Consider the following 13621-nt stretch of genomic DNA (forward strand, 5'->3'; position numbering starts at 1 on the left):
ACGTACAGGAGCAAGAACGAAGGACAACAGGACGAAAGGAAAAGGAAGACAGTAAACCCTGTTTGGTGACTAATCCTGAACATTTTTAATGTGGGAGCTCGACTGAAAAGGTACATTAATATTGAACATGTTTCAAGAACACATTATAACACTTCAGCTATGAAATACACTAGGTAAAATATTCCCATGTTCTTATCTGTTTTATTCCACGTACCTATAAATTGAAAGCACTGAAACAAATTATCTTGCAAAAATGTCCTGTCCTCTGCTTTTTAGTAACGTGACAGAAGATCACACAACTGTGCTGGTTGCATGTGCTGTAAACCTAATCCACCATAGCAGCTATGGGCATTAGGCTGTTTACAAGTGTTATAATTAGATTTGAGGTTGGAAAGAAAGACCATGAAGAATCCACTCGCAATGCACTGAGATGTGTTTCCGGAACAGTATCTTCAATCACATTTTAGGTTTTGAGCTGACACCCTGAAATCCATTTAAGTGTACACTTCTGTGTGATACACCTTTGGAGGGGAAATATATATGTTCTAAGACGTGGACTTGTGACTGATCTGTGGTAGACTGTGTCAGATACTTTTCAAGCCTCATAAGCCTTGGAAAAAGAGAGACTTAATATTTTTGATTTACAGTGGTTTCCAAACCTTTGTTTGAGGTGACGATTAAAGGAAAAGGTCATGTGAAACCTATAATAAAGAGTTAAGTATATAGAAATTGTTGAATTGAAGGATAGGTTCACAATTTTTCAAGTCTGTCTTAAAACAATAGTCAGGTGACCATATAAACACTGAGAGAGATTTTACTTGCTGTAACTATTCCTCTTGTTCATACTGGCCGTTAAAAGATCCCATCCTAATGTGCTTGCAATGTAAGTGAAGGGGGACAAAATCAGCAGTCTTCCCTCTGTGCAAAAATGTATTTAAACATTTATCTGAAGTTTGAGGCTTCAAACGTCCAAATTAGTCAAGTCAAGTCGTTATCTCTCAAAGTTGTTGTCTTTTTAGTACGAAATCCCCTCTTTGTTTTTAAACTATACTTCCTGTGATGCTCAACAAGGAAACAGTGTCCCGGGAAACACTGTCCTGGAGGGAATTTCATACTAAGAAAAACTGTGACGTGGAAAGTTATCCACTTGATTTGTCTAACTCAGACAGCTGTAGCCTCATATTAGCTGCACAAAAACAAGGACTCCTGATTTCGTCCCTAATCACTTTGAAAACACGAGAGGATCTCTCAATGTCCAGTATGATCATGACGATTGATTACAGCAAGTAAAACATATTTCAATGTCCATATGACCACTAAGACAGACTTGGAAAATGTATTAATGTATCTTTTAGTAAGAATCGTCTGTGGTTGGAGGACAAGGGGAAAAAATATATTCAAATAGTTTCACTGCTGGGTTTACGATGACTTTTGAGAGATTTTTTTGGATGTTTATGGTTAATCGCTCATGTACCTTTCCAGCAACTTTCAACGGAAGTAGACAAACTGTACACCACCAATTGATGGACTATCAAATGTATGTATCAGCTAATTTAACACGCGAAAGTATCAAAGAATTGACCCCGACGTGATTTGAACACGCAACCTTCTGATCTGGAGTCAGACGCGCTACCGTTGCGCCACGAGGTCAGCTGTTTTATAAGTTTCTCTGCTAAGGGTGACAAATCATGAGTCCAATCTATGTTTTTTTTGGTTACTGGTATAAACGTATTGTATTCTCCATCCTACACTTTTGCGCACATTATTTATCGAACTATATAACAAAAGAATGCACTGCTCTGCTTCTAAGATATCTAAAATATGTTAGAAAGATGTTAGATCTTTTTTTCACATGGCTGTTATTCGATTAGATGCGGCTTTACTGATAGTTTTTTTTTATTTTCACGAGTAATTGTCATTTTATCTGCATGATATTACTGTGTACGTGTCCTATGTTTCCATCCAGTAAAATGCTAGGGTGCTGTAGATGTGTGTCCTCAGTCAGTCACTAGATGGTGCAATTTCATCATTAGTTCGTTTGTGATTTGGCCTCCAGCATTTGCATGTGTCATACAGTTTTTTCTTAATTCTTGCTTTTGCATACAGCACAAAGCTATGAAGGCCCTCCACAAACTGATAGCTGCTCCTCTAACAGTTAATATATAATATGTTCCTCAATTTGGACTAAAGTAATGCAATTTATAGAAGAATGCATGTTTTCTGTGTCCACTTGATGGTTCCCTTAGTGTAAAAGGAACTGGATGTAATCTGTGATAATGTGAAAAAAAACTTTGTAAATGCATGTGCTAAATGTGTTTATAATTCTGATGTTTCAGGTTTGCCCTCCTTTGTCTGTTAATCCCAGCTGTTTAGGAAAGAAGAGCAGCATCTGGAGAATCTAGGACACTTACCTTCTAACCTTCATCAGTGACCAGCCTGTCTTGTACAAAATGGATGAGTAAGTGCACACTCCACTGTAAAAGCTTTGGTTTGCACACATTTTGCTTACATATTCATATAGAAATGTAATATCACCGAGTTGAAACTGAGTGCCTTCCATAACTGCTACAATAATCATTTGCTTACAGTTATAGGGTATGTTTTGTCCAGTTTACATAAAACATCATTCGTCAGTCAGTCTTAAAATAGGGTTGTTCAGTGCTGATATTAACGTCCTTCCTGCTCTAGCTGTAGCCGCTCTGATTAGGATACATGCTGTGATGGGCTTAAACGTCAGGGAGTTAGAGCAGCGCAGGGAACATCGATTAGCTGGGTAAATGTCACAGTGTTGCCAGCAAGGTGAACGTACTGTATGATAGCAATGCTGTCAATATTTATGTCATATTTATGTCATCCAGCTGTTTTCATTTCACAGTTTTTATCACATCAAAGCCAGATTTCCATTCTCTTGTTTCACATATTTAGCAAATTGTATCTGGCCAGAGAGATTGAAGGAAGCAAGAGGTGTAGTTTGATTTTTGCATGTCCTTTTTGCATCTCTTAGACAACGCCTCAGTGGATTCAGAGGCGTCAGACTGTAATGTTTGTAGTCTTCTATCTGTGGGTTTGGTTAAGTCAATTGTTTGAGGTGCTTGGAAGCAAAAGATGGAAGATGTGTGTGCCTGTCAGTTAGCACTTGTTTTGTTACTGGTCTTGACTCAGCCACACAAAAAAAGCTGAAATGTTTAAACGAGCCACAATTCCTACTCCTTGTTGTCTAGAAACAGAATAAGACATCTATTACATCCAGTTTATACAGCCTCCCCCACATGCCTCTCTGCTGCAGCAGCCACAGCTCCATTACTGCTTGATTCTCAGGCTGCTCTCCCACAACTAATACCCATCTGACACATTCACAATCACAAGGGTTTAGCCTGATTTTAGTATCTAAAACATGATCTTCCAGTTAGTTGAAGGTCTGTTCTAAAGTAGTACAGCTAATGAAAGACAGAAAGCTGCTACTACCACTGTAGTTGAGTGGTTGCATGTCATTACAACTTTTTACTGTACACTTAAAAAACAGAAATTAACTTATAGTAAGTAATGAGTTTTTGTTTCTGAACATGAAGACTGGAACATCTCTAGTTAAAGGACCATGTCAGTGGTTTTATATACTTCACATTTCTGTTGACCATTGACCAAAAGCATTCCAGACATTTTTATACACATTCCCTCCCAGATCCCCGCTGTTTTACATTCATATCAGAATGAAAATGGACTACTATAGACTTCCTTGACACAAGTAAAACATCACAGTTAGTATGTACTCTATATGATTTTTAAATGTCAATTCACAGTAAAACTCTTTATGCAAGAAGCTACTATTTGCCTTCCAATTTAACATTTTTGGCCAAAAAGATGAATGAATGCAATGACAGACAGCTAATTCTCAAATCCTCGTTTTAAATGTTGTCAAATAACTGGGCTGAATGTTCACTGTGATGGATTCCTTAATCTTTGGCAAATTTCAAATCTCTGCATATTGATCTTCATAACATAATGGCATGAACTGACAGTAATGTCAGCCTGGAAGTTAGACAGTCAGTCTGAGAACTTGAACTTGACTTTGGAAAATGATAAAATGCCACCGGTATAGTATAGAGATATTGATTAAAGGCTCACAGTTTGTTTACATTGCCCCTTCTGCTTCAGCCATCACATTATAATAGTTTCCACACGGTCTGCATTCAAATGTCCACTATGTAAATGCAATGAAGGAGCATGTTCCACCAATAGTGCAATGTGCCTTTAATACAATAGAGGTTTTTCACCTAATGGCTGTATTGATACATTTGATGCATTATATACTGTATGTATATACTGTATACCAGATGAATGTTTTTGGTGATGAATCATCTTGCAGTATTTCTAATGCAGTTTCTTAAAAAGACATAAGATGAATAGACCTATTCTCCTCTGTCAAAAAATGGTTTGTCTGCATGCTGAGTCAAAAGCGTGTCTGTACCTGGAGGGTTTTCTAAATCTGCTCAGAGACTTTTATGAGGCTTTTATGATTTGCAGGTCAGGGATGAGAAGGTAACTGGACTGTTTCAGAGAGAGAGAGAGAGAGCCATCTGTGTGTTCTGCTGCACTGGATGCAGTCTCCATGGCAACATGGTGCTCCCGCAGCAAAATCCTGGGAAGATGGTTTGGTCCCCACCCCCATGCGCATGCACACAGGCACTCCACACACAAGGAGGACAGTGCTAATGCATCCACTGTGCATCTACAGGCACACGCATACACTGTCTCTCTCCCTCTCTCTCTCTCTCACACACACACACATCCTTCAAACCCACAATCTATATATGTCACTACATGTTACTGTGTATTTCCGCTTTGCGAGTGTATTATCTCAACTGACCCCAGTTTTAAATGATAGACACAAACATCACTGAATATCACAGAGAAGAACCTGAACCCTGTCTCCTTAAACACCTGTTTACATTCAATTCAATTACTCCGTTTTACTGTCAGTCTCTCACTTTCTCTCTGTCTCTCTCTTTTTATACCACTGCAGCAGCCACTGCATGTCTCTTTGAAGATGAGCTCTACATTTATCACTCTGTCCAGCCATCATTTATCAGAGTTCCCAGTAGGATTTACTCATTTATCTCTCCAGTTCCTCCCATCAGCTACCCTGCACCTACACTCTGTATGACTGGTTGCCTTCTCTGTTTATCTGCACTGACTGATTCTCTCATATAAAGCAATGCCAGTTTTGTGTTTAATAGTCTGGGCCTTTCTCAGTCTCCTTACACATGCAATCACAAAAATGAGAGACAGGAGAGGTAAGGGAGAGTAAGGGCAGGAACTGAAAAATCTCTTTGTTGCCATCTCCCCTTCACTCTGCTCATCCCTTACACTATTGGCCAATCCAGCCCCCTCCCATTTTCACACCAGCCAGTGAGCTTGTACAATCTCTCTGTGTCTCTTGCCTCCTATGAGCCTCTCTCTCTCTCTCTCTCTCTCTCTCTCTCTCTCTCTCTCTCTCTCTCTCTCTCTCTCTCTCTCTCTCTCAGTCGCTTTCCCTCCTGCTAGCACACACATACATGCGTTTAAAGCCAGATCACGATCACACACACATACACACACACACACGCCCTGTTCCTGCCTGCCGCCCTCTCTGTGTGAGGTGCTTTTTGCTTTGGCGATGTCAGGTTTTGTGGACGGATATCGCTCCCTCTGGAGGAGAGTGCGCTGAAACTTCCTTGTACCTCTCTCTTATCTGTCAGCAACCTGGTGTAAGTAAATCTCTTTCTCTTACACTTGCTCTCATCCTTGCTCTTTCATGCCGTCCCCGCTGCGAGCCCTTTCTTCATCCTCCACTATTTCCATCCCACACCCTTCTCCCTTTGGTAAAGGGTTGCAAGCCTTTCCTCCTCTCATGTCTTCATCTCTCCACCTCATCCTCCTCTCTTGTTTCTCCTCCCTCCCTCTGGTAGATGCATACACTCTATGCTGTCTGTATGCAAAATAGTGCTGCAGGCCATTTGCTGGCATGTGACGGTTATTCACTGTGCAACATAACCTGAAAATATTTCCTGCTTGTGCATGTGAGATACCCTCTGTGAGGCTGACTTCACTGAGTGGAGAGATGGGGTGCAGTTATGTACTGGAAGGGTGGTATTGTTATACAGTATTATGATATTGCAGACTGAGGAACAGTTCAAATGATAATTTATTGCTTGATACAGCATGTTCTCTTAATTCCATTTTCTTTTCTTTTTGCATTTCAGAGCTTATTTCATTGCAGAAATTTCAACATGAAACAAAAATTTAGATTTTTTTCAGAAAGCACTTTTTTTCGCTCAGCTTCCATTATTTTGATATAATTCACTGCAGTTCACATCATATTCAATGGACAATTTCCACAAGTTGTCAGTCACACAAAAACCTTTCAGAACTCTTCAGACAGTAATTGACATCAAGCTTAATACAAGATTGTTTTTTCTAAGTTGCTGAAAAGTTCATCTTTGCCCATCGTCACTACAAATTGGTTTCTGGAGGTTTACACTCCATCTTTTACCAGTTATTCTCTCTTATGCTATAATCTACCAAGATACAGTTAATGATGTTGTGAGCAGATCCTTACTTTGTCCTCAAGCATATGCTTTGAACAGAACTCCACAAGACATTGAGAGAATCAGTGGACAAATACAGTAGAGGTGTGTGCTCTTGTACATATATGTGTTTTATCTGGTCAAGTGCAGAAAGGCTGGGATTTTGTACAAGGGACATTTTTAAAAAGGTTGAAATAGTGATCCAGGGGCACCTCTGGTCGCTGTGGGGGAAGTGGAGACTGGAATGTCCAGCTGGCATGGGAGGAATGTCACCGGAGCTGCACGGGAGGGGTGAGAGTCAGGGGAGGAGTGATGTAAACCTAACGGTGAAAACATGCGGAATGATTCACTGAATGGTTGCCAATACTGTAACTTCTGGCTTTTCTGCCCCATTTGTGTCATAACTCTCAAAAACACTGAATTTGTTTCTGTGAATAGGTCAGTGTTGTCATTGTCAGGGAGCTGTTGCTATGCTTGAATTATCAGGGTTCACCTGATGCACATGCTGAAGCAGGTATCCACTAACAGTGTGACAAGGGTTTCCAAACATGCCAACATTTTTATGACATTTGATACGCACTTATACTGTGTATTGAATGAATGAATTTACTTTATTTGGCCTTTAAAATAGTGGCATCTAGCAGCACCATGATAAATGACATTATATCAGCATTGGTTATCCTTTATGACAGTTGTAACCTGTGTGTGTGTGTGTGTGTGTATGTGTGTGTCTGTGCGTGTGTGTGTGTTAGTGAGTGTCTGTATGTGAAGATGTGCTGTATTCAACATCATCCTTGCAGACTTGATCAGCTCTAAGATAATCGTGTTGCTATGGGTAACCGCAACAAGTTTTCTCCTCTCTGCACAATCAGGCAAATGTTTGTGCCAGTCTAAATGTTTTTATGCTGCTTTGATATGAATCCATCAGTGAGGTGAAGGCCTTCATGACAAGTTGTACTTTGTACACTACACAGTATCAAATAAATACAGCTCAAAGTCATTGATTCTAAGTTTTGACTTCATGAAATCTGAAGAGGAGATAGTCTTTAAGTGATGTGCAAAAGCCCCTTTCAGTCCCTTTGAAAGATGTAACAGGTTCAGCTGGGAATTCTCCAAGAGTCTGGTCAGGTTAATTGTGGTTACCCTCTGCAGTAAAAGCTGTGATGGTTCATATAATATAGCTTTAATGACTTTTATATTCAATTCAAAACCTTTATTTAAGCCTTGAAAATCAATGAGGTTTCCCTCATTTGCAATGATGTGGAGATACTGCAGAGTTGAACAAGTCAAAGATACTCAGTGAAAACAGTTGCACACTGAAGTGAAATAGTCTGAGATCATCGTCTTGAATTGTCCAGGGGTAGTGAGAGTGTCGATCTTGAGGATGTGTGGAAGATAACTCCATGTGTTTGGTGCACAAAAACTAAAGGTACATTTTCAAAGTTCAGAATAAACCTGTGGGACTTAAAGCATAAGACAGTTAGTAGAGCAGGTTTGGTAGGGTCCTGTGGTCCAGCACAGATGATATTTAGGGTGGTGAATGTCCAATAAGGGATTTATTGATGAAAAGATACAAGTGTTTATCATGCCTCTGTGCCAGCTAGGACCAACCAACTTTGCCATACAGAATGCAATGCTGAGTGTCAAAGGAATCTCCTGTAATGAATATTACAAGATATTACTTGGTCTGGAAATTTGTAGATGCCTAAAATAAAGTGGCCAATAAGATTGTTGTGTTTAACTGTCTGACTTGAACCATTCTAAAGTGCCCTCCCCATCCTCTGTACTGTATGGAGAGTTTGAGTTTATCCTCTCTGAATGAAGACTGAGGGATCCAAGGGCAAAGTTTAATGAAGTGAGAATCTCATTTATTTTATCAAACTGTTGTGCCAGCTGATGATGAATTCTCCATATAACAAGCCAGCAGCCACTCTAGCAGCTCTGTGAGGCTCTACTTAGGCACAGCGCTGCTTTGAGCTAAATGCTAACGTCAGCATGCTCATAATGGCAATGCTAACATGCTGATATTTAGCAGGTGTAATCTTTACCATGTCATCATCTTAGTTTAGCATATTAATATGCTGTCTTTTTGACTCATTAGTTTTGCAGGTATTGGTCATAAACCAAAGCATTGGACAAATAGAAATTTTTCACTTGATGATGCACTAGAGGAAAAGCCAGGAGATCACCAAAGTTATTACAGTCGTGATGGGAAATGTCTCTAAAAATTTTCATGGCAATAGTTGTTGAGACATCTGACTAAAACCGTTGGTGGTGCAACAGTATATTAAATGTCAGGGGATCACAGAAGGCTGTAGGCTTCATTGTCTGAGAACAATGAATGTCTGTACAAATTTTCTGGCAATCCATCTCGATGCTGACATATTCCATTAGATAGACGTAAACTTTGACCTGCTGGTAGCACTAGATGAAAGGTCAGACCATCAACAAAGTCAGTAGGATTCTGGACATCTGTACAAAATTGCATGGCGATCCATCCAATAGTTGTCTGGATCAAAGACATTGCCACACATAGAGCCACACTGCTAAAAAGTGATGGGCATTGGCAATGATGAGCATTGTATTTTATATCACAAGCTGTAGTACATATACCTTTTATGTTTTTTAAAATGTTCTATGTGCATCTTATGCTTTACTTAGGTGCACAAAGAATTGCTTTCTTTAGCAATGTGACGTCAAAGTTGAAGATTTAAACTCCACTGACTGGCTGATCATAACAGATTCTGCAGGCACAGTTGCTGTCTGACAGCAATATCACTCATGGAGTCTTAACCCTAGTTTGGTTATGAAGTGAATGTGTATGTGTGTATGTATAGTGCTTAGATGAGCATGTGTCTACAGTATTTATGTGCAGACTAAATATGTGAGTGCATATCTGTGCTTCGGCTGTTGGCTTTCAAGTTTTCCAAAGCATATTCAACCATATTTACTTTGTATTGTGTGTGAGGGGGGACCATGTGGTGAAAGCTTAGTGACTGAGCCGAGAGATGCAGTCATGTCATGTTGGATATATTTAGACAGATCCCTCAGGGAGGCTCAGTAATAGCACTGACCATATTGTGCCATTTCTTGAGCATTTCATATGACATTATCAACCCCTTTAGCAAATGAAAAGAGCATTAAACATGTATATTAAACACTCTTGTTTTACTTAGTGTAGTCCATTTCTAAATACAGTTAAACACTTTATCGTCCCATGAGAGAGATTATTTTGCAGACAGATTCTATGGTTACAAAAGCTATAAATCTCTGTAAAGCACTACAAGTTTATTGTTAGATACAACATTATTTCATATGCAACCTTGTGAGCTCAGGTTATTGTACGGTATAGGGCATATTCTTCCTTATTTTAACTTGAGCCATTGAGCTCTTTTCATGTCATTTTTCACATTAGTGTTATATATTTCAGAGAAATTCAAATTCAAGTGATGAGCAGTTTGCATATCCCTCGATCAGGGAGACAACAGTCTGTTTTCCTTCCAACTTTCTGACCTTTACAGTATGGTAATACAGAGATTCATGTATTGATGCTTTAGTTTATTTTAGGCTATGATCTAAAGGTCCACAGAGGAAGATATTCAGCATGCCAAATGATATTGTATTGCACTGGCATTTCACTGTCTGTGGCAGTGGAGAAGTAAAGTTATTATTCTGATACGTAAAACAGGAGAATAGATTAGGTACACTTGCCCCTCTATTACTGTAAAACAATACAAAATGTTCCTGTGTTCACAATCATTAATACTTGAAGGACACACACTCTCCCACATATAGGATATCAGCATTTTCACTTAGTTTTTCTGAGTCTGTTAGTATGAAAAAATAATAACCATTTAACAGAATTCCTCCAACTGTATAACATCTTATTGTACAGAAATTCAAGACTGTGATGATAGCGTCAAAAAGTGTCCATAAAAACTTGTCAACCTACCACATAATCCACTTCTCCACTGTCCATCTGCATTCTTGATATGTTGTTTACACGCAAACCTAATGTAGTAGTGTGTTAAAGGCTACAGCACAACATGAATGCAATGTATTTAGAAACACACAGAGCAAATAAGGTTATCCTGACCCTAGGTGTAAAGATACAACTTAGCCATTTTCTGTGGATTAGTGATGATGTATGACAGCATTTAGTGACTGAAAGACTGAATGGCACTCTGGGATCAAATTCAAGCTAAAATCACTTGTAATCAGCTTTTATCAAATATCTGTAAATAAAAAACAAAAATACATCCTGTCACCATGCTGTAAGTGCATTTAGGCAAGAGAGACAATCAGCAGGTTTGATATTTGAAGCCCTCTAACTAAATCAGTGTGTGTATGTGGGGGGGAATCCTGATTTGTTGTTTGTCTATTCTTTTTTTTTCCCCCATTGGCATGCTTCTGTGGTTCTGATGTGTTATCAGAGTCGTATACACCTGTGTGTCTGTGCGTGTTCATGTGTGCTTGCGTGCTGGAGTGTGAGCCGTGTGTTAATATGTTGACACAGGCGGTTCCTGTGACACATTCCTGCCCAGCTTGGCTCAGATCAGGCAGGCTGATAAATTTAGCTGTGCTTATGTCAGTCAGTCCCGTCGTGTGCGGACAGTGAAGAGAAAGTACCACTCCTCGACATTTGTCATCCACTACATCATCCTTGCCAGAAGCTCATAAGTGATAAACGTGTGTGTTGTTACGTGTCAGTCAGCAGACAGGCTTCCCTGTTTTTCTACCATCTGGTGTTACAAGCAGATTTGGCATCACAAATGTGTGGTCAGTGTACGATTTTAGACAGTACAGTCCTGCAAAGACACCACCTTTGTGAAGCCTGTAATGTTTAGTTTGTGTGGAGAATGTGTCGGAAAGGTGTCGATACGACTCTATATGGTCATTGCATTATATTTTAAGGGTTGTCTGTTACAGTATTTTGTCCACTCGCTGTATGCTAGTGTATGGTGTAGGCCACAGTGCTGGTTCATGTGCAGATGTTGACAGACGCGCAAGTCATAAATCCGCCGACCTATCAGCATGACAAACAAATGATGGAATTTCTAATCCCCATAAGTAAATGAATTTCCACCCTGTTAGGAACCCGAGTCGTAATGCACATTTACGATTCATTGACGGGATTTTTTCATTACTTCCGTTTAAAATGAGCACGCACACACTGAGGCGAGCGGTTATGCTCCTTATAAGCAGAGACAAAGGGAGTAAGAGAAGAGAGGAAAACAAAAACACCATGTCATATTACATAATGAATGTATTTGATCTCTGACATCCTCTATCCTGTTTGATGTTGGGGTGTGTGTGTGTGTGTGTGTGTGTTGCACAGTTGCTACGGCTAAATGTGATTCTTTTATTGTGATTGGTGGGCTTGTTTTCTGGATATTTGGCTCTTACATAAAACAAATGTTTGACCTTTTTCTAAAAGGGCTGAGATGATGACGAACATCTAAACTTCCTATGTGCATGGATAGATAAACACTCACACAATGACATGGAAGGTCTTCAGCCTCTTTGAAGCGCTGCTGTGGTCTGGTTCGGTTACGCCGTGTGTCATGGAATTTGCTGTTTATGTTAATATATGTTTAGCTCAGAGCGTCTATTCCCTCAGTTATTTAAAGAAACAAATTATTTCAGGATCAGCTTCTCTACCCTGTGGCACATGCTCCTCTTTCACTGAAGTAATTCTTTCTGCTGGGAGAGGCACAGAGGGTTGTGTAGAATAAGAAAGAGGATGAAGAAGCCGTGCGTCATGTAATATTCCCTTTGTATAACTTTAAAAACAATGGAATATGTACTTATAAATGTGGATTATGATCTGTCTATTTCTTATACTGTTGTTTTACAGGCTTTAACTGGCCATGCAAGTTCTGTTGAGTGCAAAATCAATGCAAGGATAATGAATGTCAGTGTCAAGTGGGTTTGTTCAATATATCTGTAATTCAGTTTATAATGGAAAGAGATGGCCTTCTTTCCAGAGTTTAACTGATACAGGAGTTCAACAGTGTGAGATTGTGTACAAACTGGCTCTGCATGGTGTCCTCTGGGAGATGTGAAGGAGCCTGTATATCCCTATCTGAGCTGCTCATGTATCTATTTCACAAGGCTCATTGGAGTTGAGTTGCTGGTCTGCCTTGATATTACTCATTTCAAGAATGTCTTAATGAAGTGTGTGAATTTAAGGAAAGATAAAATGATAAAATGAGAAACGGTTTTATGACTGTGGCAGTCACACAAACAAATTTTGTTTGTGGTTTATTTCAGAGGTGTAAGGAATCGAAATCTAAGTACTTGACTCAATTATTTCCATTTTGTGACACACCTTTACTCATTGCAGGGGGATGTTTGTACATCTTTACACTGGTGTTGTTTAAGTTTAAACTCAGTAGCACTTCAGTATCTGGAGTAAAACTTCTTTTAGATTCAGGCTATGATCATGTTGTGTAAGATGTAATTTTCCTCTACAAGATGCAGACATATAACAATAAAACAAATGTAAAATAAGTGACATAAGTTTGGGGACTTTGGAAAATTATGCACTTATATGAAATTGAGTTTTTTGCACTATAGTGATACTGTAAACTTATCAAAGAATGTGAATGCTTTTCCCTCCACTGGTCTGTTGTGTATAGATGTAAAGCAAAAGATATTTGTGTGAAGTGGAGCACCCCACACACAATTTACACTCACACACCTGCTTTCCCTGAGGCTACCTGCGGTGTAAAGACAGCTGGGCAGCTGCCACAGCGTTTGAAAGGAAGCGTCAGTATTTTCCTTTCAACCTATCAATCAATCGGTGAAATGTGTGTACAGAGGAACCTGCGTGTTTACTATGAGCTGTCAAAAACAAGCCCCTTTCTTTCTCTAGCATATAGTCCTAGTATGTGTCTGCATGGTACATTGATGATGTGTTTGCATATTTATATAGACTAGCAGAAGTTCAATAATGGATCTAGGACATGTGCTGATAATTACTATATATCCTTAACACATACTTAATTGATAGTTATGCCTGTGTCATTAACTTTGCATGTAATCACACATACTGG

General features: G+C 39.4%; 1 protein-coding gene and 1 non-coding gene across 3 annotated transcripts in view; one reads left to right on the forward strand and one right to left on the reverse strand.

Annotated features, from left to right (window-relative positions):
* The window catches only part of trim3b (tripartite motif containing 3b), a 32757-nt gene continuing 19136 nt past the window's right edge, over positions 1–13621 (forward strand). The window contains exons 1-2 of one of the 2 annotated variants that reach the window (XM_044370334.1): positions 1–110; positions 2366–2458. The gene's annotated coding sequence lies outside the window, so the exon portion shown is untranslated. Of the gene's footprint in view, positions 111–2365; positions 2459–5555; positions 5745–13621 lie in introns of those variants that run through there. The other variant, XM_044370333.1, reaches the window with a different exon arrangement.
* Positions 1579–1650, reverse strand: trnaw-cca. The gene has a single exon. It is a non-coding gene; the product is annotated as a tRNA-Trp (tRNA).

This window comes from Thunnus albacares, chromosome 13 (assembly GCF_914725855.1).
Source record: "Thunnus albacares chromosome 13, fThuAlb1.1, whole genome shotgun sequence".
Taxonomy (NCBI): domain Eukaryota; kingdom Metazoa; phylum Chordata; class Actinopteri; order Scombriformes; family Scombridae; genus Thunnus; species Thunnus albacares.